General features: G+C 46.3%; 1 protein-coding gene across 1 annotated transcript in view; it reads right to left on the bottom strand.

Annotated features, from left to right (window-relative positions):
* ANO2 (anoctamin 2) overlaps positions 1-25,576 on the bottom strand; it is a 352,603-nt gene that overhangs the window by 97,178 nt on the left and 229,849 nt on the right. The gene's annotated exons all lie outside the window — the stretch shown is intronic.

Genomic DNA, 25,576 nt, shown 5'->3' with positions numbered 1-25,576 from the left:
GAGACAGTGGTCACTTCCTACCCTCCCGCCAGAGAAGCAGAAATAATGGTTTTCTTCCTGTTTCATATTCATTTTAGGAATCACATGGATTCTAAGGGTTACCTGCTGGCAACAGTCGGGCCCGCCCTTTGACAGAGCTGAGCTGGAAGGGCAGGCAGGGCAAGTGGGGGTGAAGTGGCAGCACCAGGTTTGGGGCAAGGATAAGAAATCCTCTCCCGGATTCCTTGCTGCCTCTCCTGGATCTCCAGGGACATTCATGCTCCCGGCTTCACCCCTGACCTGCCCGCGCCATCGGGACCAACTCTGGTCTTAGATCTGACGGATGATCTCAGGAAGGCCCATTTCCTCGCTCTGGCTTCAGTCACATGCAAGACAGGGTGAGCCCTGGAGGAGACAGTGTTTACACAGAGATTCCAGACGTGAAGAACTCACCAGGAGCTAGTTACTGCTTCAGACATAGAGTGCTACCACTTTCCACTCTCCAGTAAAAATAATTATAAATTTGCGGTAGCTCATGAGCAAAGGAAAGGAGAGCCAAGTAAAACCACCATGGACCAGTAACTTTCTGAACTAATCCGCAAGATACACATCTTTTCCAGGCCACCGGAGAATCTCAGGTCAAGTCCCCAGACTGTGCACTGGGCTCTCGCCTTTCCTTCGGGAAGCAACACAGTCACCATCTCCTCCTGAATACATCTCCCTCCCCACACAGAACCCAGGGAAAGCCCTCCCCCCAGCCACAACAGAAGGCACTTCGCAGCTCTGGCAAGCAGCACTGTCTCAAACACGGAAGCTGACTAGCACAAGGCTCACTCCAGGGCCACAGCCTTCTATAGGCGGTGGTGACCACCTCTTTCCAGAAGAAGCATTTCCTGGGAAAGGTACAGAGTTCTGTGGAAACCAGCTGCCAGCCACATCCGCCACACTTCAGGAGGGCCACCCCGAGCGCAGTGGTTACAAGTGCCGGGTTTTACTCCTACCTCTAACCCTTGGTCTTGGGTCATGATTTTAGTTCCCTGAGCTTCAGTTTCCCCATCTGTAAACGTCTGCCTCCTGGGGGAGTTACAAGGAATAAGTGAAAATATGCTTGCAGAATGTTTAGCAGAGCATCTGGTAGGCTAGGATGGTTGAATAAATGTGACTTATTTTTTCATCGTGGCTCAGCAACCCCTGGCCCGCATTCAGAGCGGAGTACTAAGACCACCCCCACTGCCTACCACACTGGGCTTCAACTCTGCTCCCTGGCTTTCAATTCACTCTCTCCAGGGCTTTCTCCCATGTCGTGTTCCTGTCCTCATTTCCTCCTGCTCCCCACCAGCCACCTTGTGCTCCCAGACACTAGGGGAGTTTCTGACTATCAGCTCTTAGTCTCAAATAACAACAAATAATAATAATGTCATTAACAACAGCGATCATCTGTGGATGACCCGCAAATGCTGGGTGCCGAGAAGGGGTCTGGGTAGGCCCCCAACTCTATCTTCCTCATACCGCCTCACTCACTCACAGCAACCCTGGGAAACAGGGTCAGCAGGCCAGCTTTAAAACTCAGGGATGGAAGGTTGAGCTGCCCAAGATCACTCAGCAACCTTACTAGAATGTGAGCTGCATGAGAGTAGGGGGCGTCTACTGTGTTTACTCCTAGAGTCCTAAAACCTACAAGAGCTCCTAGCCTCCAATAAATATTAGCTGAATAAACAAGTGAGTGAAAGAATGACGAGATGGCTGGATGGCTGAAGGAAGGAGTGTAATGAGAAGCTGGAATCTGAGTCTTGGTCAGTGTGACTCCATGGCCAAGTGTGACACTCTTCCTGCTGCCTCTCTGTATACACAATATACACAACCTATTCATCCCTGTGACCCCAAAAGTTTTCTACTGGCTGCAGCCCATGACTGCCCATCTTGCTCTAGTGTGTCTATAACGGGCAAAGCCTCCAGCACCCAATGCAGCACTCCACCAACACTCTGACGGCACGCGCAGCGTAATCATTGGTCTCAGTGTCAGCCTCAATCTGGCACTTAAGGAACACCTCCTGGATGAACGGCTTCTTTTCGGGGAAAGGCTGCCAGTCATCACCTCCCCGAGATCCCTACCACCCCAAACCCTAGCCTTTCTTAGAGGAAAGAAAAAGTGAACTGAGCCTTACTCCTGATGTTTTTCAAGGAGGAACTACCCTAGGCCTTGGCCCCTGACCCAATATGTCACCAGTGGTCCAGTTGGTTCCTAGGGCTGCTCCAACACAGGTGGTAGCAGTATCTCTGCTCTGGGAATCAAGGGTCCTGGTCCCATGTCCCAGCTCTGCTGTTACTTGCTACGAAAGTTTCTCCATTCTGGAGCCCAGTTTCCATATCTGCAAAATAAAGGTGCCCATGATTTCTCCATTTTCTACTGTTTGGTGATTCATGCAGCTCCTGTGCTCACGGTAACCTCAGGGCCCTGGAGAGCAGCACATGTCTACTTCTGGTCGAACAACCCTTCTAAGGCAGGAGGGCTCTGTGATTTCCCTCCAGACCCCTCCTGGACCTGGAGCCACATCCCTTCTTCCAAGATGCCGCTCTGCGCAACCACTCTGCTCCCCTTCCTCCTCATCAGGGCCTCTGTTCTCGCCAGGGACCAGACATGCCACTCTTCCTTGTCACAGGGGCAAGAGGGGATGAGAGGACAGCAGGGCTCTTAGCAAGAACTGCTGACAACCCCTCCTGAGGGACCAGAAGCTCTGAGCACCGTGATGAGAAATACACTTTGGAGAGGCATCAGACCCTGGAAGAGGACCTCACAGGTGTACAGAGAGAACTGAAAAGAGCCCTCAGTCACCGCTTGGCCGAGAAACAAACACGCCAGCCAACTATCTGGTACTGACAAAGAACGAACAACAAAAGGACGCCACTGTTTCCTTTTAGAAGCATCAAGCCAACAAACAAGATGAAAGATGGCTCCCTGTTCACGATAATTCTTGGGTGAAAAGCTCAGGCCAAAAAGTGTACTGCACATTCCATCTTATTTACACACACAGGCTCACAAATGCACATGAAGATTCAAATGAAAAACACCAATATCAAAAATACTAATATCACATTAGGAAGGATGCTTCTTATTTATAGTTTCTAATTTACCTACAATAAACAAGGATTGTTTTATAAAAGGAAAAAAAATAAACTATATCATTGGAAATGCTACCCCATCCTAAGATTTTACAAACAAAAATGCTAGGGGGAGCCTGGGTGGCTTCAACCATTAAGCATCTGACTCTTGATTTTGGCTCAGGTCAGAATCTCAGGGCCGTGAGATCGAGCCCTGCATTGGGCCCCACGCTTCATCTGGAGTCTGCTTTAGATTCTCTCTCTCCATCTCTTCTGCCCCTCTCCCAACTCGTGCTCTCTCTCCAAATAAATAAAATTTTAAAAAATAATAAAAATGTTTAATAAAAGATTCTTCTCTTTAAAAATGTACTGTAAAGCCGACACGAAATTGAGAAGAAAGTAACACATGAGGTGTAGTCACTAGAGAAGACACAGCAGCTCTCAGGACCCAGGAGGGGCAAGAGACAGCAGAAGGAAGAGGCTCTACGAGACATTTGGGATCAGGCAGGGTCGGGGTGTGGTGCTGGGAAAGGCCCCATAGCCCACTGGAAAGGAAAATACGGCATGGAAGACCAATTCCTGTTCATGCAGAAGTCAGACGTATAGGAGACAAAGGGAAATGCAAACCAGCATGGCCCAGAAGGCAACGGGGCCAAGCCACAACCTGCTTCTGAGTATAAGCAAAGACATTGTTCTCTCTCTTGGTGTCTGAAGTTTCAAGAAGGTGCTATCCTTTCAATGTACATTTATCCTTTCTTAGTTATTAGTTATTATCCTGTTAGCATCCATCATCCCTCTCCATCCCGCCTCCTCCCCCTTTAGCAAGAGGGGGCTTTGCAGACAGAAGGAAAATCGATGTACCAGTTCTGCCCAGGCCCTAGTTAGGTACCCCTGGGGTGCTGGGGAGCTTCTCTGTGCTGTCCTCCCCTCTCCAGGCTACCAGTCCCACCAAACCTCATCCCCCACCACACGGCCGCCACCCAAGGGACCCTACCCATGGTCCTCTCCTTGCACAGGTGACCCAGGAAGGCTCGGCTATTCTAACCAAAGGCGGTGGCTGCCCGTATGGATTTATACCTTTCCAAAGGTACCTCCTTTCTGGGAAAGAGAAAAGGAGTACCCGTCCCATCTTTTCATCCATAGGAAACAGGGACCTCTATCCTCAAGATCCCCCATCCGGGGTAGCAGCAATATCCCTGGATGCCCTCCTTTCTCCCGTAGCCCACACTCCGGAAATGTGGAAGAGGGTGGAGCTGTGTGAAAGCCGGGTACTCCTGAGTGAGGGCAGTGCTGAGAAAATGAATCAAACCAGTGTGCAGAAAAGAAGCAGGATGGTAGCCCCGCTGGAGGTAGGGGAGAAAACCCACCCCAGGGAAACAGCGAGACTGTGAGACATGCTGCTTTCTTTCCTGAAGCCAGCAAAGGCCTTGGGCCCAGATTCCTTGCTGAGAAGTCCCACTCCTTGGGCTCTGTTCAGAGACAGTGGCCCCTGGGTAATTGAAGCTGGCAGATTTTGACATATATTTCCTGGGGGTGACCCTGAAGATGTTCTGATGCTAATTTAGAAAGACTCTCAGTTTGGAACGCTAGCTGCATGGCTGGATCCCTATATCCCCACCGTCCACCAGATGTGACAGAATCATTCATGTTAGGAATTCTGAAGGGCTGTCCAGCCAGAGGCCTGGACTGGTGCCTCAAGTTGCCTCCAACTCCCCCCAAGCTTAAAGCCAAAATCCTCAGGGCACCAACTGGGTGGTAAGGGTATCTCTGGGCTCTGGGTGAGGAAGCCAAGCTTGCAGCCCTCTCTCTCTGCCAAAGGAAAGACTGAGATGCCTGGGACCACAGTCTCTATGTAAAGAGACATATCGAGGCAAACACTGGGGACTGAGGTTAACATTTTCCAAGGGAAAGTGCTGATGTGGAGTGAACACCATCTTTTTCTTCTGACATGGAATTAGATGGACTTATAATTGTTGGAGCAAAAGTACCCAAGGGGTGTTGACAAGTGAAATAATGAAGGACAGTTTTTGACGGCATGCCAGTCCTTTCCCTTTTTCTGGCAATATTTTCATCAGTGATTTGGATAAAGACAGAGAGGGGAAGCTTCAAAGGTGCAGATATCACAAAGCCAGAAAGAGCAGTTCGACACTGTGGCTGGCAGCAGGGGTAGCCCTGAAGGTCTCAGCAGCCTAGCGAGAAGAGCTGGAATTCACAAGTTAGGTTCGAATCTGACCGTTGCTAAGACCTACATTTAGGTTCAGAGAAAAACAGAGGTGGGTACAGCCCATGCCGACATCAGCTCATCCCTGCGAGACGCTGGGGCTCTCTAGAATCTGAGCTTGGCATAAACCAAAAACGTGATTCAGCCTCTAAACTTTAGCTTATTTATTAAAAGATGTACGATACTTGAAACGAACCGAGTTAAGTCCAATTCTATTCACTTGAGGAGTTCTTCTCTGGCACTGTATTAAAAGGGACACGGATCAGCAGGAGAGGGTGACCAGAATAGGAAAGGGTCTGGAAACAGCATCAAGTAAGGAATGGGGGAAGTCAATGGACTGCTTTGCTGGACATGGAAAGCACTCAAGCAAGGCAGGACAACTGCCTTCCCACATCAGAAGACCTGGCTCATGAAGACGGCTCTGCCTCTGCCGTATGGGCTCCGAGAGCAGCACTAGGACACCCTGGTGGAAACCATGGGCTTTCTGACCAAAAGGCAGAACAGACTGCATTAGGAAGTGGTAAATCTCCATCCCTAGAAATAGTCAAGCAGAGACTTCAATGAGCACCTGTCAGAGACCTGGTAGAACCTACTGGATCCCTTGGATTGTCCTTCTTAACCCTGGGGCTCCATGAATTCAGGGCCACGTAATGATGAAAGGAATGATCCCAGGGCATGATGAGAAGCTAATGGGCTATGCCGTGGCTGGCCACCTGCTGGCATCCTGGTCATGTGGATGAATGGGAGCAGACTCACAGGTGCTCTCAGGGTAAAGGACACAGACAGGGTGAAGCTCTTATGAGGGACCAGCCTCTGGATGGCAGAGCGGCTCTGCAGGGGAAGAACAGAGAGCTTTCTACCCCAGCCTCAGGCTGAGACCCATCAGAGCGGAGGAGGCAGGTGTTCCTCAAGGCCTGGTGCCACTGCCATCCAGCCACAGATCCTGTGCAAAGACTTCGACACCAGGGCACTACCTTGCCCTCCACGTGGAAAGGCAAGCCTGAAGCAAGGAAGAGGTCTCAGATAAACCCAGAACAGGCAGCATCCCTATCAACAGACCTGGGATGAAGTCACAATGTGGCAGCAGCCCTATGACATCCAGGAAGTCATGTCCCCTTTCTGCCCTTGGGGTTCTCTTCTGGGAAGAGAAGAGAGGCCTGCAGATATGTAAGGCTGGTGGTGGCCACCTCCCACATTTGCTGTGACTGTCATGGATTCTGTGACTTTTGGTTCAGTGACATCAAGGTCACAGCACAGAAGGGAGGGACAGAGGGCTCAAGGTGTAATCAATTTCCCACAAGGATGAGGCCAAAGCCGGGGAGCCCTGGGGAAAAGCTCCAGTGAGGCCGGCATTCACAGTCGTGGCAGACCCCACCCGTTTTCCCACTCCCCTCCCTGGGAATAATGGTAAAAGTGCAAGTCCCACTAGAAGTTAATAAACCAATTCCCTACTGCTCTTGGGGCTGCTTCTGCCCGGGAGGAAATGTACTCTTTTCCTCTAACCTTTTCCTTCCTTATTCAGCTTCATATCCTCTTTTTACTCCCTGGAGCCCATTACTACTTATGGCCCCTGCGGCTATTTTTTGAGTCAAAGGCTATTTATTAAACTCTTACATCTCTTCCTTGACAGCCCTTCTTTCCCCTCGTTTCCCTGGTCAACCCAGAGACCCACGCTTCCTCTGAATAACCCCCAGGAACACAGTCTTGGAAAGTTTCCTTCGTGGATCTAGAGGATAAGCATAGACTGTGCTGGAAAACAGAGGGGGTAGAAGGCATAACTGGACAAAATTATGGAAGAAGAGGCCACTGCATCACTTAAATTATTTTAAAAATGGTATCAATTCCTTCTCTATACTGGATTTTCCTGTTTTCCGAGGAGGAAGGGAGGAAACAGACGCAGAGAGATAAGTGTAGGTCAATGGTTCTTTTGAATTGTTTATCCTAAGACTTGTGCCTTTCTTTCTAGGCTTCCTATCCCCCAGTTTGGGATTCTTAAATTCTCCCAACTCTTATATTCATCATAACCAGCAAGTACGTTGGGATTTCTGATCTTTCGAGGTTTAAGAGATAAATGAAAAATCTACAAGAGAAACCATTATTCCTGATTGAGTTATAGGCTGCATTCTCTCTTTCTCTCTCTTGCTGGGTGGGGCTAGGCAAAGGGAAGGAATATGGAAGAGCATAGATAACGATGAGGGATGGAGGCCGGGGTAGTGGTGACTTTCTTACAGCAGCCACAGGCACAGGCTAGAGGCAAGGCTAAGAGCTCTGTAGTTCATGCTGTTCGGCTCCAGTACCCTGGAAACTTGCAGTGTCCGGCTCAGGTCCTATCCTAGGCCAAGAAACACTATGTTAGGCACTTAAGAGCCTGTGTTTGTGAGGGCAGTCAGGCATGAAAGCAGGCAACATATAGGCCTGACCATCTCTTTCCCTGTGTTGGATTTACTGAATTCTGCTATGTGGCTACTGCCATGCCAAATAGGGTGGGAAACAAAATGATAAACAATGGATCTCTGACTTCGAAGAGCTAACCTAACCATCTGGTCGGTACCATATTTGAATACACAACAAAGATCACTCACCTGAGTGAAGTGGGTGAAATTTGATCTTATTTGGAGGCAGATGGAGAGACCAAAAAAAAAAAAAAAAACCCTGATTTTTTTCTTAGGACCTTATGAGCACTGGGGCTGTGATGTGCTCACCACTGTCCCCTAGGGTCACCTCCTCTAGGGCCACCTGCCACCTCCTCTCTGCAGTGCTCTTGGACCTGTCTCTACTCTGCATTCTCAAGCATATCCTGAGCCTGGACTATGGGACATACTACCTCCAGCCCTCTGCCTTATCATCATCACAAGCCTTCTCGTGGCCCTCTCTCTATGTAAGCCAACAACTAAAGATAGAAAACCCAGCTCAAGTAAGATCCTAAATTATCTTATTTTGGAGGGAAAAAAAGTCAAGTCATAGAGGAAAGATTCAAATGTCTCTCCTACTCTCCAAAGCATGGATGAACTGTCAGAGATCTGTGAAAGATTCAAAAATCTCAAAGGAATGCCATTTCTATTGTCTTCCTTTCAACAGACTTTACTCTGGTTGGGGAGATAAGGCTCAGACAAGTGAGGACTTCAAAACTAAACAAGTAACAACAGATTTGGGGGCACCAGGGTGGCTCATTTAGTTAAGCACCTGACTCGATTTCAGCTCAGGTCATGATCTCAGAGTCATGAGATTGAGCCCTACATCGGACTCCATGTTGGGCTCCATGCTGGGTGTGGAGCCTGCTTAATATTCTCTCTCTCCCTCTCCTTCTGCCCTTCCTCCAACCCCACTCGCTCTTTCTCTCTAAAAAAAAAAAACAAAAACTAAAAAACCCTACATAAGTAACAACAGATTTAAATAGGCAAGCCAAGGCGGGGAGGCCCACAGAGTCAATTTTGTGTTGGCCACATACAGTGGATTTTTCTGGACAACCTCAATTTTAACAGATTCATTGTTAGGTCATATGTCTTGATTTTCAGGTCAGAAAACAGAGTCACTGTAACCGTACACCAAAGAGTCAAACAGAAAATATGGATAAGAGAATTTCAGACGACGAAGGAAGAAGAGGCTAGTAGAGGTAGGGTAGGTCAGAGACGGCTTCATGGAGGAGGCCATGACAGGGACTTGGAAATGGTTCTCACCCTTCAAAAGGGAGCATGCCAGCTAGTCCGGCCCTTCCAAGGCTCGGCCTCTCGGCTGCCTACCTCCACTCCCACTCTGATCTCTCTTGAATCGGCTTCTCTTGGGTCGTCCCTCTTACCCCTGTGTGGCCCAGTGTTCCACCATCTATAATTCACTGTGGCAGATGTGTGCAGGGATCAGAAAGCATGGAAAGAGGAGACTGTAAACAGCCCTCCCACTCCCACCCCTGGTCACACTCAAAGCTTCAGCAGGCCCAACACCTGTCCTATGGCCCTTCGTGCCAGATGTCCCTCCCACACACCTACAGGCCCTAGGGCTCCTCGGCTCACAATGTGGCACCAAGATCTGGCAGCAAGCAGCCTCAACAGAAATTAAAAAACCCAGCTGCTCTGGGTTTTCAGCGCCTGGGTCACTGCCAACAGTGAACCACTGCTCCTCTAAGGGATCAGTGGACCAATTCACAAATATTCATTGAGTTCGGGCCCTGGGCTAGACATAGACAATATCACAATGAAATGGAGAAGGTCTTTGCCATTGAGGAGTTGATAATCCAATGGGGAAATAGCTGATTAAGAAGAAATTAGTTTAGATGGCCTGGACGCTGCACAGGGAGCTGTCCCTCTATGGGGGACATGGGAGGGCTGTGGTCTCGGGTAAAAGTAGGCCAGCTTCCACCTGGGAATACCATTCCTCCAATAGAGTACAACTTCTGACCAACCACTCGCACTGCCTTGCATCCAGACTTCATTCAGCCTTGCTTGAAACATCACTTCTTCTAGGAAACCTTTCCCTACTAACCATATTCCATCCTAAATCTCTATGGCAGGACACACCCATCTGCAGATATCTCGGGTGCCTTCATCCTATGTAGTTATACTGGTTCCCATTCCAACCATTACTCCCCCAAGAATAAGGTCCACATTGCCTTTTCATTGTCCCTCTGGAGGTCCTAGAGAGACTGGTGTTGAAAGAGTGTTTCAAAGCACAGGCTTTAGAGTTATGGGCCCTTGGTGCAAATTCTGTCTCCACTACTTATTAGCTTAGGAGATCAGGTACATTGCCTGTTTTGGTGAGCCTCCATTTCCCTTTACACAATGTATCAAATTAATCAACTCCAAGAGATGATGTAATGGGAACTAAAAAAAATAATATAGGGGGAAGGTCCAGTTCTCTGTCACGTACATGACATGTTCTCAGGAAGTCAGGGTTCTTTGGGGCCAGATCTGTATATAGCATAGACTACAGGCAACCCGGAGCCTGCCTGTGCCCACCTGGGCTTGGTTATGAGGAATAAGCCCTTTCTACTCCTGGGATGGCCAGTGGGAGAAGAGGCAAAGAAGGCTCCAAGCATCTGCTAAGCCACCCCAGAAAGGGGCCTGGCCTTCAGAGTGAGGCATGTAAGGTTGTCTGAACTGAGCCGATCAGCAGAAGACTAGAGAAGAACAGTAGGAAATCTGGGGGCTTATAGAGTACCAACAATACTCTAGGCATGTCCCCAGCAGTCTCTGTGAACACGGAAAGGATGGCAGAAGGAGGGGCTGGTGACAGTCCACCCCTCCGGGTCAGGTCAAGTTCTTTCCTTATCTCCATTCCCTCCCTCACCACTCACCTCCACCCTCCAGAGCAGAGAAGAGGGCCTCAAGGGGGAGCCGAGGGCAGGACAGGACGACTGCCTGTGGTGGACTTCTCGAGCCAGCCTGGCTTCTGGAAATAGCTCTGCCCACAGAGGAATCGGCCATTTCCCCACCTCTTCAGCTGGAGCAGCACTCCCCTCAAGTGGCAGAAGAGATAATTCTACGGAGACTGGCTTCCTCTCATCGGGAAAAGGAACAGTTGTGGTAGCAGCCAGAGAGATGGGCCAGCCCCCCAGATGAGGCAGGGCAACCTCTACATAGCAACGGAGTACAGAGACTCCCTCAGGACGAGGTCCTGGGGCAACTACCTGGAATGGCAACATTTCACTTCCCCTCCCCTGGCAGAGCCCTCCATGGACATCCTGCCCACTGCACCCCAGAAAATGGAAAGCATGTGTGTGCTCTCACAACCCATTGGCCAGTGGGCCCCTACAGAACTACGACCTACACGGTCTGCATTTAAAAACAAAAACAAACAAAAAAAAACTTCCTTAAACACTTAGCAACTTGCAGTGCTAACTAGGTACCATGGACAGGAATTTCCAGAGCTCTCCTTATGGATTCCAACAGAAAATGCCTACATTCCTTTTTTCTTTCCCAAATATTTATTAAGCACTTAATATGTGCTGGATTAATGGAGAGACAAAGACAAATCAGACGGTCCATCCCCTCCAAGGAGTACGGAGTCTAGAGGGGAAAACGGGTCTATACCATTAAACGGTGCCACAAAGGCAGTCCACTACTACTAGCAATAAAAGAGAAGTCCATTTAAATCCTATGGAACCACAAAGGGGGAGCAGCTCATTGTGATGAAGGTCTAGGGGCATCTCAAGGGAGGGCTGGAGGGCCCCATGGGCCCTCTTGGAAGCTAGCATCCAGCATCAAAACCTGGCAGCCAACAGCCCACCCAAGGACACCAGCTACTTTGACAGCCAGCAGGGTCACTGTCCCTGATGGGCATGGTCTTCTGAGGGTTTGTAATGCCAATTCAATATGTATCCTTTAGTTCCTTTCGTGTAGTTGGTGAAAATACAATAACCCCACCCCGTTTCCTTGTCTCCTCTGCATCTACTGTGTCCCACTCCATGTTTCAGGAAATCTAGATGTTTTGCAAAGCTGTTCATGACAGTCAGGATGAAAGATCCAAATTCGAGTAGAGGAGGTTCACGGAAAGTGCGGGTGTGCGTGCTTGCACCAAAATATGGCTGTGGGGGGCCGGGGAAAGGGTGATGGGTACCTGGGGTATAGAAAAAGAAATGGAAGAAAAAGAAAAGGCCACCTAGAAACAGCTGCCAAACATTTTAAGTAACTGAGTTAAGCACCTGGCGTGACTTGGGCCTAGAAGAGCTGAGAAATGGTGTTTTAACCAACTCAGTTAGGCTACATTATAAATGACTGGACAAGGCACTGTTTCCACCTGCTTAAATTATGCACAATTCATGTGACACACTCTTCAGTGATTTGCTTTTTGCACTGGACCCTCAGCTCAAGAGGCCTGACTCGTTCACCACCTGATCTCACGGGTAGCTGAGAACAGTTGCTGAATAAAAATGAATGACCTTCAGTGAATATGGAAGGAAAGGAAGTGGGGATGCAGCCCCACACAGGGAAGACTGCTGTCAAGGGGGGCTTTCTGAAACCCTGGGATATGCTTCCAAGGAAGCACGTGCAATTGGCTTCCTGGTCTGGGCTGGTCAGGTGGGGTTCTGCATGGCCGCCAGGGCACACCCAGTCCCCAACGCATGGTATGGGGGCTGGGGCTGGATGCCGAGTGCTAGCAGCATGCAAGGTGTCCCTTGCATGAGGCCGTGTTTTCTGAGAACTTGGAGTGCTGCACAAATACCCAACATCTGTGAATTTCTATAGTACCTTTCTCCAAGGAATTCCACACACTTATAGACATGATCTCATTCATCCTCTCATTCCCTCTGAGGCAGGGAGGGGACCAGCATGATTACCTCTGTTGCACACGTGGGGGGACAGACACAGAGAAGGAGAGAAACTTTCCTGAGGTTACACAGCAAATGCCGGACTGCTGAAAAGGAGTGGTCTGGCCTCATGCCCCACACTAGTCCCTTCTCCTGCCTTTGCCTTGACCTTTTGCTGCTGAGAGTTAAAAGCATTAAGGAAATGTACATATGAGTACTGTTGTATTACCATCATGAATGTCTGGTGGAATCCAATAAGACCACTAAAAAATAGTATTAGTCATGGCTCCAAGCCCTCTTCTTCTTCCAGGTTCCTACTTCAGTGATTAGGATCTTGTAGGGGAACAGAAATGAGGACTGAAACGCAGGAACAACAGTGGTGAGGAAGAGGTCAAAATCCTACCATTGAATCGGGACCTGATCAGTGGGCAGAGCCCATCAGCTCTGTGGGGCGTTAGGGGCAGCTTTGCAACACTCAGCACTTTAGGAAATCGTGAAGGGAAGGAAGTCTGGATTGAATGGGAGCCCGAGAAGCAAACACCAGCTCAGTGTTACAAGAGGCCCCAGCAAAGACAACCCTTCCCAAGGAGGATCAGTCACCCCTCTCTGCTTTAATCAGAGGGCTCTCTTAATTAGTCCAAAGCCCTGGCTACACCCTCAACAAGGATTTTCTGACAGTCAATCCTTAAAGCCCCAGCTGCCCCCAAACAAAGGCTTGACTCCTCTAACTCCCCTTTGAGGGAGGCTTAAAGTACTGACTAATCTAATCCTATGTGTACCTACTCAAATCCTTGGGAACCTAGATCCAAAGGGCAGAGACCAAAAAGGTGAAAATCTCAATTAGGCATGCTGCTTTATGCAAACCCAGGAGACAGTGGCACACAGCTTAATCCTGATTTGCCTATTCCTCTGCAAATAGGTCAAAGGGTAACAGAGCCCTGGGGGTGGTGCCTGGTTCATCCAAGGCTGGCATTCTTCCATACAGTCTCTGTTCCTCTTTTTGCTAAAGAGAAAATTCTGACCATGGGAGCGCCCCTCCCTTCTCAGAGTTCTTCAAGCAGGAGGAAAGAAAGAAAACCCCAGTCTCCCCACACCAGTATCCTAGGCCCGACTCTGCTGTCCCACACAGGAAGTGCAGGTCTTAAAGGGCCAAGGCCTCAAATTGGTGATTAGCCCTCTGGGTGCACAGAGCCCAGATGAAGTGAAAGCCACAGAGTGTACTGATTAGGAAGGCAACTCGTGATCTCTGGAGAGACTCCTTTCAGAAGGTTTGGGGAGGGAAACAGATGGCAAAGTTACTGAAGGGCAGGCATGTAATGAGGCCAAGGTAGGAACTTCCAGAAGACGACCAGTAAGAGACAGACAGTGGCACCAAGGATGGCATACTTGAGGGGAGTACCTATTTGAGGGGGAATTTGTAAGAGAGCAGGCTTGGGTTTTAGGGCAAGAAAGGTGATAATGAGGAAGTAGAGATTATAAATGTGAAAGAAAAAAAGATCGTTTTTGTCAAGTAAAAGCCCAGGAGTGGACAGGGAGAGATGGGCTCATGCACAGAGAGACAGGCTTTTTGCAGGAGGTAGGAACTGGCTTCATTTAAAGCCTTCTTGGTGGAACCTGGAATCTACGGCTCTAACTGCGGACCCAGCCTCTCAGCTCCTCCCTGGGTGCTACCTCCAGGGCCGGGCCCCAGCTCGCCTACAGTGACTGCTGTCCTGTTCCGAGGCGCTCACGGACTCTGGTCTGTTCTCACGACCAGCTCTTACCTTTCCTCCAAACCCACCTGCGGTTCCTGAGTTTCGCTGCCTTGCCCCTCGAGCACTGCCTCCCTGCAAGCCCAGTGTGACACAAGCAGGGGGGCTGAGAATCCCAAGGGGTGCCCGTGGCAATGGCGAGTTTAAGGAGAGATGCCGGACCTACTGTGGTCTTGGTCTTCCTTGTGGCCTCGCTTAGGATGTGACCCTGCTGAGTTGCCAGCCCAGTGTCTGGCACATAGTAAACACTCAAGAAATAATCGTTGAACTTCAGCCTGCTTTGTATTCTGTCTCCCTTCTTGGAGGCTTCTAATGGAAAATGATTTTTCCTAAGCAAGGCAGCTAAAATGTTGCTTGTGTAAGAGGCTGACATAAGACAGACTCCCGACGTGGGCAGTGTGTGAGCTTCGTTGTGACATGTTTAAGTCTCAGACCGCTTGCAGAAAGCAGCTCTCCATATGCCCCTCACAGCCAGACACAGCAGGGCAAAGTCAAGTCTAAAATTACCCAGGCAGATTTTTTGCTCTGAGAACCGACTGGCTGGCTGGACCTAAGGATGAAGTCACTCCTTAACACAGGCACTCACAACAGAACTAACTTACGGGACCGAGGGAGACACGAAGTAAAGGTGACAAGGGTCTCAAACCACCCTGAATCCTGTCCCAAACCCACCAGGACTGAAACCCACAGCTTTGGAACCGCCTGCCTGCCAGCCTCACTATTTTCTCACTCAGGATTCCCCTGAAACAACATACTTTAAAAAAAAAAAAAAAAGCCGAATAAGAGTGAGTGCTCTGAAATGAGGGAATCCACAGTTGCTACTGACTTTGGATCTCTAGGAGGAAAACGAAGCAGCCAAAGCTCTTGGCCAGCTTCATGTTAATATAACTTGGCCCGCTCTGCGGATTCCTCAAAGTCTACATACTCTGCGGGGCGAAATTCTCCTTTGCTCTGTGCCTGGTTTATCAAGGTCTCATGCTGGGGCATCAGCCAAGTGACCCCAGGGCAAGAGTTTCGAAGGTGGCTGCCCGAGGTTCCCTCCTGTCCCACTGTCACCCTGTCTTGTGGCAGTGGTTGGTGAGAACAGGGGCTGGGAGCTGAGGCGGGTGAGCCCCCCCACGTCTACCTTGGGAAAGAGGGTCCCTCACTCCTGGCCTCAACCGGCTCAAAAGGTCAGGCAGAATCACAACGCTCCTTATACTTGGAACAAGTTACCCTGTTCTCAATATAAAAGTAAAGCTGGAAACCTAATGAAAATCAGAAACCAGACCTAAAATTACTCTCTTTAAGTTCTGGTTGTCGGTCAGTCAGCAGGCATTTACTGAGGGAACACCTCCTAAGACTCTGCCCTACTGCAGAGACAGCGTACATGGCAGTGACAAGCCTGACAGACGCCCCATCTTTGCGCTCGCTTCAGCAGCACATATGCTAAAACTGGGATGACAGACTTCCCATCTTCAAGGAGCTGACATAAAGAGGGGAGGGGCAGTCAGCAAACAAGTAAGAAATAAATGAGTAAGACCATTTGGGGCACTGTCAGGTGCTACGAGGAAAATCACAAAGGTGAAGGCGGGAGGACTGCTCTAGCTAGGGCTGGCAAAGATCTCTCTGAGGGAGTGGTAAGCTGACAGCAGAATGAAGAGAGCAGATGGCCAAAAGGGACACTGAGAAAGAACCTTCCAGAAGAAGGGACGGTCAACCAAAGACCCTGGGATGGATATGAACTATATTTCAGGGACAGAAAAAAGAGTAAATCCAGTTTGTGTGGTAAATAAGGGAAGTGTGGAAGGAGAGAGGGGCATGGGGGCCAGATCCTGTGGGGTCTTACAGACACGATGGGGGAGGCCTCTCATGGGTTTTATGGGGATGATCTATACCATCTGATCTATACTTCAGAAAGCGCATCCTGGTTAATGTGTGGAGACGAGACTACAAGAGAATGAGGTCTCCAGACAGAGCAGGCAGGGAGTTCTTGCAATAACCCTGGCAAGTGATGGGGGTTTGGACAAGGTGTTCAGATAAGGGATACATTTCAGAAATAGAACCAAAGGGACTTATTGTGGACTACATATACAGGGGACAAGGGAACAAAAAGAATAAAGGATCACTTCCAGGTTTTTGTCCTTTTTATCTTCTCGGTGACTCTGGCTGGGCTCATCTCTGAACTTCAGATGGGCCCGGGCTCAGTTCCTGGGCATCACTCTTCTCCACCTCCGCTTACACACTGGGTGAGCTCAGAGAATCTCGCAGCTGGGAAAGCCTCTAAGTGCCACCACCCCTCCAGCCAGGGTCTGTGTCTGCCTCAGAGGACAGCCTCAATCAACATGGGCCATTCCATGACCAGGCAGGTTACACATGTACTTCTCAGTCCTCTCAAGATCCTACGAGATCGGTCTTATGACACCCCTCTTTATAGATGATGACAGTGTGCCCCTGAGCATATCCAAGGGCCTTCTCTTCATCTCTCCATGGATCCCTAACAGCCATCACCATGTCACACACGTGCCACTCACTTCCAGATTTCCTCCCTAACCAACGTCCTTTCTGGTGCATAGGCCAGAATCTTAGAGTCATCCTTGATTTCATTCTTTCCCCCACACCTCATGCTCCCTCCATCAGCAAATCTTAAGGGATTTGCCTTTGGAATAGAGCCAGAATAGGGACACTTATCACTGTCTCCATGGCTAGCCCCCTCATTTAGGCCACAGTTTTCTCCCTGGGGACCACTGTAATAGACTCCTACTGGTTCTGTGCTCTGCCCTTGCCACAGTTGTCTAGTCTACACAAAGCAACCAGGGTGAACATTCAAAAATGTTAGTGACCATGTCAGTCCTTGCTCAGAGTTCCCGTGACTTCTCATTTCATCCAGAGGAAACCAAGAGGCCTCCAAAGGCCTATAGGCTCTCCACCTGTGACCCCAGCCACCCCCCCCCCACACACACATACACCCGGCCTTTCCCTCCAGCTACTTCCTCCTCTCTCAAGAACTCTCTGGTCTGGCCACACTGGCCTCCTCACTGCTCCTTGAGCACAACAAACCTGTCCTTCCCCAGAGCCTCTGCACCCGCTGCTCCTCACTACTGCTTGGCTTGCTCCTTCACGGGGTCATTTCTGCTCCATGACGTCACTGGGCCAGAGGCCACTCCCGACCACCCTATCTTCCTCTTCCGTCTAGCCCCTTACTCTGCTTTATCTCCACATCACATATTGCTACTGAACACACGATCTACCTACTTGTTCACTCGTTTTATTGTCTGCCTCTCACTACTAGGCAGCAAACCCTCCTGAGGGCAGGGATTTTGTCCCTTTTTTCATTGCTGCATCCCTACAGCCTGGGTCTGTGTCTGGCTTAGAGCGGGGCCTCAAGCAACATGTGCTGGTGTGCTCACGTCCCAGGAAATTTACAAGTGTACTCTCACTTCGTCCTCTCCAGATACTACAAGGTCGGTCTTACGATGTCCCTCTTTAAAGATGAGGAAGCTGAGAGGACAATAATGGTCCCTTTGGTCCATTATGACCAATTGGTCCAATATGACAAAGCCAGAGGGTGGCAGATCAGGGACTCAAACTGGCCCCATTTGGTTCTAAAACTCTTTCCACTAGAAAAGAACATGCCCCAAAGCTCACACCAACCCCCAAAGCTTCCAGGATCTCTGCTTCGATTCTAAGGAGATAGAGCTTCAGTCAGACAAACAGAGAGAGACAGAGCTATAGGGACAGAGAGAGAAAGAGAGAGACAGAAGGACTGAAAGTCAGGTGGAGTCGGTCTCCATGGATTTTCTTTGGGAAAGGCTGAGCTATTCAGATCCACAAGAAGAGTGGTGAGCCTGACTTCCTCCAGCAATGTCGGGATCCCTGAACTCCCCAGCATCTTCACAGAGTTTACCGAGGGGCGAGCCTCAGGGGATCAGATTTTTCCCTTCCTCCTTTCTAGCCCCATTGTCCCATCTAAAATGAAGGGAATGGCCTAACAGTAGTTCCATAACCTATCAGAATCGACCTGGAGACGTGGAACACATGGCCTTCAACACTTTATTCCTAGAGACAAAACCAAGAAACAAAATCTTAACTATAGAGATCAGATGGTTACCAGAGGGGAGGTGGACGGGATGAAACCGGTGATGGGGATCAAGGAGTCCACCTGGGCTGAGCACCGGGATTACATATAGAAGAATTACATATAGAAGGATTACATATAGAAGAAGAAGGGCTGAATCACTGTATTGCACACCTGAAACTAATACAACACTGTACGTTAACGGTACCAGAATTAAAATTTTTTAAAAAAACTTAATAAAAAATTAAGCTTTAGAAACAAAACAAAACAAGATACTTTATTCCTGGATGGATTTTGATACTGGAAGTCTTTGGTGGGCAGGAAAATATGTATTTTTAACAAGAGTTTACCATCAGATCTGCGTGGGAGGCGGCATCATGGAACCATTGAGAGCACGGTCCCTGCATTCACACATTGCCTGAATCCAACCCAGTCTCCTCACCAGCGACCTGCCAAGGCCTGGTATGAAGACGAAGTGCGTGGGTACGAATGGGCACAGTCGGTATCCGTAAAGTCCATGCCTGATGTACTACGTAAGTGTCTGTTGCACACTCACAGTTACGCCGTGAAGGCCCTGCAGCCATGGATGCCCTCTAATGGGTTTTTCTGGTTTTGATATTCTGTAATTCCTGCCCTGCTACTCCCAGAAAGGAAGAGGAGACTGGCCCTCATTAAACTCTCATCTTTTTTTTTTTTTTTTAAAGATTTTATTTATTTATTTGACAGAGAGAAATCACAACAAGGCAGAGAGGCAGGCAGAGAGAGAGAGAGAGAGGGAAGCAGGCTCCCTGCTGAGCAGAGAGCCCGATGCGGGACTCAATCCCAGGACCCTGAGATCATGACCTGAGCCGAAGGCAGCAGCTTAACCCACTGAGCCACCCAGGCGCCCCTAAACTCTCATCTTACCATGGGGCGTACTCAAGCACCACTCTTGACTCACTACGGAATCAGCGTCCACATGAATTAGGCCCTTTTAACCACGACTTCGAACAACATGTCAGACCAGGCAGGGTTACGGACCTTGACAGAGAACCACTGAATTGCCAAGTTGGAAAAGGATCTTAAAATCTTTCTTTGGTTAGCATTCAATTCAGGTATGCATGGAACTTTTACCAAAATAATAATAATAATAATAACCCATTCCAGGTCACAAAGCAAATCTCAAAAGTACCCCCAAAATCAATATCATATGTGCCACATTTTCTAAACAAAACTCAAGTAAATTAGAAAGAGCCAAGATATCAAACTTCCCACCCCTACATCAATAGAAATGTAAAACATACTTCATGGAATTAAGAAATTAAATTAGAATTTTTTAAAATAAGAGGACAGGGGTTTTGGTTGTTTTTGTCCACTGATGAATTCTTAGAACCTAGAATAGTGCCTAGCATATATATGTTTGTTGCATTAAGGAAGGAAGGAATAAATGAACAAGTTAAATGGTAATAAATGTACATGAATAAAAGAAGTAAGACTAGAAATGAGTGAGTTAAACATTCAACAACAATACAGAGAAAGTCCAAAGAAAGAAGGAGTAGGGGCACCTGGATACCTCAATCAGGTTAAGCTCTTGGTTTTGGCTCAGGTCATGGTCTCAGGGTTGTGAGATCAATCTCCCAATCTCCATACTCAGCACAAAGTCTGCTTAAGATTCGCTCCCTCTCCCTCAGCCCCTACCCCCATTCATGCTCTCTTTCTCAAAAAAATAAATAAAATCTGAAAAGAAAAGAAAAAAGGAGAAAGGAAGAAAGAAGTAATAGGATGGGAATAAATGAAATAAAAGACAAACAACAGAGAGAGTAAATTAAACCAAAATCTGTTTTTTTTAAGACTAATAAACATCTGCCATACTGATCGCATTTTTAAAACGAAAGATGACACAACAATATTTGGAATCACAAAGGCAATAATATAATTGCAGGTGCAACAAAAATTAGGAACTTCAAAAGACAATTCTATGAAGAATTTCATACTGATAAATGTGAAAATACACACAGAACAGACAACTTACTTCCTAGGAAAATATAATTTAACAACCAGAATCAAAAAGAGAAAAACCTGACTAGAACAGAACCAGTAAAAAGAATTCCAAATTAAAAAGCCACCCGCAAAACCCACCAGGTGGCCCGGATATTTTTAAAATGAGCTGTATCAGACTTCGGAGAAACAAATAATCTTGCCCTTCAATAACATACTGCAGAAAACAAAAAAAGAAGGAACAGTCTGAACTAATGACATACAGCTTTTACAATCTTGGCACTAAAACCAGACACACAGAACAAGAAAAAGAAAACCTCTGGTCCAACCTCACTCATAAACATAGATGCAAATATCCTAAATAAAATATAAGCAAACCAAATATGACCACATGCAAAAATGAGTACATAATGACCTTCTTGGCATTACCGGGAATGCATGCACAGATTAACTTTGGAGCTCTATCACTGAAGATCCTTACATTCAATGGTTAGACGAGAAAGTCATGTGATTGAGTCACCTCAATAAAAACTCAAGAGAAAGCATCTGAAAATTTACTTTTAAGTATTTTAGCAAAATAAGAACAGAAGAGAATTTTTTTACCTGATAAATGGTCTCGACCAAAAAAAACAAACAACAACAAAAACCACAACAAACTCCTATTTATGGATAAAATCTGAAAAGCATTCCATTTAAAATCAGAAATAAAATAAAATACAAGCTTACATTTTTTAGTGAACATGGTACTACAGACACTGGCTATGCAGTAGGACAAGAAAACAAATAAAATACAAAAATCAAAACAAAAAAACCACAAAATTTTCATTGTTTGCAGAAAATGTGACTGTCTACTGCATAGAAAATGGAACAGGCACTCCCATTTCTAGTAGTGTGGTACACAAAATGCAGAGTAGACCTTTCCAAGCATGGAAACCATACTAATTCTTGGGAAAACATATGAAATGGCATTTTCTTTAGGTATGCCTGAACCGGTGTTACAACAAGGAAAGAACCAATTCCAAAAAGTGTACTAATCTACCAGTTCTAAATGAATAGGCAACTACTAACAACCAAAAATTGTTAGTCCTACGTGAGAAATTGATAAATTCAATATTTAATTGTCATCATTAAATTCCAATCCTTTTCTTATTGCTATTCAACCCATGAGTTTTTTGGAAGACTTTTTTTTTTTTTAATTTTAAAGATATAGAGGTAGTTTTGATAACCCTTAAAAATCATTCTTAAATTAACTCCATGGTGTTCAGAAAATGTCATTTTCATAACATAAGTTCTGTAAAACATGTTCAGACCTGCCTCCTGCTTGAGACATGGTTGATTTTCATAAATGTCTCAAACTCAAAATCAAACTCAAACTCAAACTCAAAAAAGTGGAGATTTCAATATAGCACAGTCAGTGACTGATAAGGCAAGAAGGCAAAATTTCACCAGGTTACAGAAAACATGAAAACCACAATTAGCACACTTTATCTAACAGACTGATAAAGAATGCTGCTGCCCTTCTACCAAATACATACCAGAGCCATGTATCACAAGATCTATCAAACCATCAAAACAATGCCAATGTTATCAAAGAATGCCACAGTCATAGTAAAAACAAGTACAGACTATTAGAAGATATATTTTCAATTCACAGGACTCACAAGTATAGTATTCACAATATATTAAGAATTCCTATAAGTCAATAGGCAAACAATTCAAGAGGAAAATGACCAAACTAGAAGAACAATCAACTCACACGGACAATAAACATAGGCAGAGATGCCCATTCTTATTAGTAGCCTAGAAAATGTAAAATAAAACTAGCATACAGGAAACCATGAAAATTGGTCCCCGCTGCACTCTACACATGAAAATAAACTCCAGGTAGTTTCAAATTTATGTAAAAAAGTAATCGTTTAAAAAATTTTTAGGAAAAAATGGAATATCTTTATGATCTTACAAGCCAGAGAAATTTCTTAAATGAAACACAAAGAGGCACAAGTCCAAGGAAAATAAAAAACAAAAACAAACAGAAAAGAAAACAAAAAATAGGACTACATTTAAATTAAACTGATGAAATACCATTTAATAATTATCGCTCGGCAAAATTTAAATTCTGCTATTGGCAAGAATGGGTAGGGACGTATAAATTAGTGGGAGCATAAATTAGTTCAGTCATTTTAGAGAACAATTTGATTATATCCTAAAAAGATGTGTAACCTCTAGAAGTAATTCTATTCCTAGAGAAATTCCTACATAACTGCTGCCAGACACACGTGTAAGAGTGCACACAAGTGCATCACTGATAGTAGAAAATAAGGAACTAACCTCAGTGGGTAGATAAATGTCAGTACACTAATCTAAGGGATATGGTAATTCCGTTTCAATGAATGCACTCGAAGTATATATATCAAAATGATCTATCTAAAAAACAATGCTGAGGGGCGCCTGGGTGGCTCAGTGGGTTAAGCCGCTGCCTTCGGCTCAGGTCATGATCTCAGGGTCCTGGGATCGAGTCCCGCGTCGGGCTCTCTGCTCAGTGGAGAGCCTGCTTCCCTTCCTCTCTCTCTGCCTGCCTCTCTTGTAATTTCTCTCTGTCAAATAAATAAAATCTTAAAAAAAAATAAAATAAAAAATAAAAAATAAAAAACAATGCTGAGCAAAAAAGCCAGTAACAGACTCATATGTATACCATTTAGATCAAGTTTACAAACGTGTGAAAAATACTGTAGAGCATTTGTGTGCATGTACATTAAATAAAAGCACACAAATAGCCATGAAAATAATAAACACAAACTTCAGAATATTAGTAACCTGTAGGAAGAGAAGGAGCGAGAATGTCAGAGAAGGGCTTCGTTTATATTTGTAATGACATTCACAAAATAAAAAGAGAGATCTGAAGCAAATACGACAAAATGTGCTTTATGACAAAACTGTGTCTGGGTTACATAGGTACTCATTAGTTTACTCCTTTAAATTCTTCAGTGTGTTCAAAGTATTTCACAACTTCATAAGCCTATTATCTGTTTCCTCTAGTCACACAAAGCAGAAATTCCTTATTTAACGTTTCTGGCAACATCCATATTACCTTCTATTTGATCACTTCCGGAAGTGGGGAGCTCACTACAATAGAATATTACTTATTCAGAATACCCAGGATCTGACTTGACAAGGACGTGTGCTATTTTAGGGATTTTTCAGTCTTAGATCCAAAGAGCAAAAAGATTGGGGGTGGGGCGGGGATCAAGGTGGGGGAACTCATTGCATAGAACACATTTGCAGAATTGCAATTAAACATCTCAGAGCATTAGCTTCTTGCCAGAATACATAAATGTCTGAAATCCCTCGTGACTCCTGCATTACCAAGATTGCCATCATCGATCACAATCTACATCCGCTCCTGTCCATGTGCTTTCTGTGACATCACCGCCCAGTCCTTCCCAGTTCAGCAGGTCACACTCACCATGTGCCATGACAGCAGCTCCTTCTTTACTTGCTATAGGCATGGTTTTTAAATGGGCAGGCATAAAATAATGCTCTTTTTAGAACAGTCCTGTCATTGGAAGCTTCTGGTATTTACAAAGTTCTCAAAAAAACCCAGCCTTTTACTGAACTTTGTGATGCAGCCAATTCTGTTGGTGGGCAGATTTGACTGTTAAAAAAGTTCTTCCCCGAGGAATCTGAAATCTGTCTTCCCTGAAACTTTTACCACTTGGACTTGATTCTGCCCTTGGAAACCCCCCGAGTGAGCTTTTCTAGCAAGAAGAAGCGTGTGTGAGTGAGTGTGTGTGTGTTATACACCCCATTTGTATTTCTTACACGTATTTTCAATTGTACCCCAAGTTTTCTATGGTTTTAGAGGAAATGTATTTCTGAGTCTACCAAGATTCAGAGATGAGGGAACTGTAGGCAAAGAAACCTTAGGTTATAACAAGAATCATTTGAAAAATACACAGACATTAAGATAGTTGTGTTTTTAAAACTTACCTACTTAAAGTAATTGAAATTGGAATATCAATTGCCTGTCACTTCTGGGAAAATCATACCTTTGGTTAAGAAACATAATTTCGTTAACAGATTGTTCATCATTATGGCTTTTATACAGTTGGAATCCAACAAAGTTTCATTGAAAAAAATTATGACACTTTGTTTTCCTAAGAGCTGGTAATTTATGAGGACCACTTAGTAGGCATATAGAGCATATTGTATTGGGAATGGAGATTCTGTGATGAGATTTTCTTGTAGGGGGTGGACTCTGGGCGTGTGATACATAATTGTCCTGTGAACTATTATAATTTTAACAGAGGGAAATCAAACATTGGTTAATGTTCTCTGTTCATGACAGAGGAAGGGAAGAAAAAAAAAAAAGGAAAGAAAGCCAGAAAAAGAGGATGGTAGAGAGAGAGAGAAAAAAAAAAAATCCTAAACAGAGAAGACACAAGGGGGCCAGAACTCCAACCCCAGGCTCCCCAGCCAAGACCTCAGTGTGCCTTCTCTTTGTCACCCTCCGGCATCATTATCAGTCTGCCCACACAAAGGGAGAGCCAGGCAGAGCCCTTGGCCAGATGTGGCCATCTACAGAGCTGCCCTGTCAGAGCAGGGTGTACAATACAAGGTCACTCTGAGTACCCCAATTCACGCACTATTACATCTGCTTAATCTATGCCTAATACTATATAAACAACTATAAATTCTTACAAATTTGGTCTCTGTCATTTTTGGCCACTCTGTGGCTTCCTAAGTAGATATTAAAGGAATTCTCCAAAACCTATCATAACTGTTGGTTTTTCCTCTTAAGTCCTGATATTTTAGCTTCTCTAGTACAGCCCTGAGCAGAGGTCTGTGTTTAATTTAAGACAATGCCTTCTGCCCAAACCCCAACTGCCTTGGATGCTTCCAGCTCCCTTCTTTCTACCCATTTAAGATCACAAGCCCCTACAGCTCCTTCCAAGAGTCAAATGCTGCCAGGTCACTGAGGTTCCCAAAGCCCTCTGGCTTGGGAAGGAGGGAGTGTCTTGGATCCTCCTCAAGGGTTTGGCCTGGTCCTACACTGACATGGTGCCCATGCTTTCTGAGGGAGACCCCGGGTGCCATGGAAAGAGGGGTGGCCTGGGGGTCAGGAACGCTGTGTTCTGTGCTGGCTCTGTTAGTGCCTGGCCAGTTATATGACCCTGGAAACATTCCTGAACTTAACTTTCCAATTCATCAAGCAATTCTGTATGCATTACCAACATCTACTCTTCAAGAAAACT

This window comes from Meles meles, chromosome 7 (assembly GCF_922984935.1).
Source record: "Meles meles chromosome 7, mMelMel3.1 paternal haplotype, whole genome shotgun sequence".
Taxonomy (NCBI): Eukaryota; Metazoa; Chordata; class Mammalia; order Carnivora; family Mustelidae; genus Meles; species Meles meles.
This window is presented reverse-complemented; position numbering and strand designations above follow the sequence as displayed.